The 1,672-nt window shown below is 46.4% G+C and overlaps 1 non-coding gene across 1 annotated transcript; it reads right to left on the minus strand.

The window, feature by feature from the left end:
* Nucleotides 1-1,121: 1,121 nt before the first annotated feature.
* Nucleotides 1,122-1,196, minus strand: Trnat-ugu (transfer RNA threonine (anticodon UGU)). The gene has a single exon. It is a non-coding gene; the product is annotated as a tRNA-Thr (tRNA).
* Nucleotides 1,197-1,672: the final 476 nt, after the last annotated feature.

Consider the following 1,672-nt stretch of genomic DNA (forward strand, 5'->3'; position numbering starts at 1 on the left):
TAAGCTGCATATCCGTTTGATATCAAAATTGGGGGTTCGTGCCGCCATCATCCCACTGCTCACGGCTGCGACTTTGGGATTATGGGCTAGACTTGGAAAATAATATTCGGCCATTTCAATCATTTCGAATAAGATTCTTCATTATGACGTGATTTAAAATATACTTTCAGCTTTTCGTCCTCAAAAAGCTTTTTAAAAACAGGATCATTTTTTTTTTTTGCATATTTCGTGAAATGTTGCCTCTGTTTAAAGAAATTACTGTCACCCAACGTTACGTTTTTTCTAGACATCCGGTGAACGTGCTTTCATTGACTGCTAAATTCAAATGCCAAGGATGTTATGTTCGTGGCTGTATTACGTGTTCCCTTCTCTCGCCGTATGAGAATACGTCTAGCTTTGAAACTTCTTGGCAGATTAAAACTTTGTACCGGACCGAGACTCGAACTCGGGACCTTTGCCTTTTGCGGGTAAGTGGTCTACCAACAATACGTCTAGCTTTGAAACTTCTTGGCAGATTAAAACTTTGTACCGGACTGAGACTCGAACTCGGGACCGTTGCCTTTTGCGGGTAAATGCTACCAAAGCACGACTCACGCCCACGCTGCAGAGTGAAAACCTCATTACGTCCATCTTTGTCGAACATGATCCTTCTGGTGGGGTAGGTGGTGTGGTGTGGAGATGCATTATGGTGCATGGGCATACTCACGTCCGAATCTCTGAACACGGCACACTCATTGCTCAGCGTTACTGTGACACTGTACTCCTTCTCCATGGGCGTCTTTTGAGGCATGCATTCGGCTCTGTCTTCATATTTGTATGGATAACAATGCGCGACAGCATCGAACTGCGCAGTGGAGGAGCTCTTGAATTGTCTGCCCGTTCTCCCCATCCCGAATCCTATCAAACACGTGTGTTGTATTTCGGACAGACATATTGCAGCACTTCCACTTTCACCAACGACTATCCGGTTGTTATCAACCTGTTACTCAGTAATCGATATTACCTGTAATTGTTTTATCTAACTTCTTTGTCTCTTTTTACTTAATGAAATGATAATTAAATGGACACCCCAGCTGCAAACAGGCGTTGATGTACTTCATTGGGGACATGTTGAAAATGTGTGCCCCGACCGGGACTCGAACCCGGGATCTCCTGCTTACATGGCAGACGCTCTATCCATCTGAGCCACCGCGGGCACAGAGGATAGTGCGTCTGCAGGGACTTATCCCTTGCACGCTCCCCGTGAGATCCACATTCCCAACATGTCCACACCACTACATTCGTAGTGCGCCTAATAGATGTTTGCCCATCATACTCATTACACGTGGCAGATTAATCTACCAAGTCCCGTACGAGTTCGGGCATAGCGTGTGCACGGGGAGCGTGCAAGGGATAAGTCCCTGCAGACGCACTCTCCTCTGTGCCCGCGGTGGCTCAGATGGATAGAGCGTATGCCATGTAAGCAGGAGATCCCGGGTTCGAGTCCCGGTCGGGGCACACATTTTCAACATGTCCCCAATGAAGTACATCAACGCCTGTTTGCAGCTAGGGTGTCCATTTAATTATTTCATTTCTAGCAAAGCTGCATGGTCATCCACGGTAACTGTTCTTTCGGGAACAGATACTACCGTCATGTATCTTTTTACTTAATGTGACTTCTGTACGACCATGC

This window comes from Schistocerca nitens, chromosome 2, assembly GCF_023898315.1.
Source record: "Schistocerca nitens isolate TAMUIC-IGC-003100 chromosome 2, iqSchNite1.1, whole genome shotgun sequence".
NCBI lineage: Eukaryota > Metazoa > Arthropoda > Insecta > Orthoptera > Acrididae > Schistocerca > Schistocerca nitens.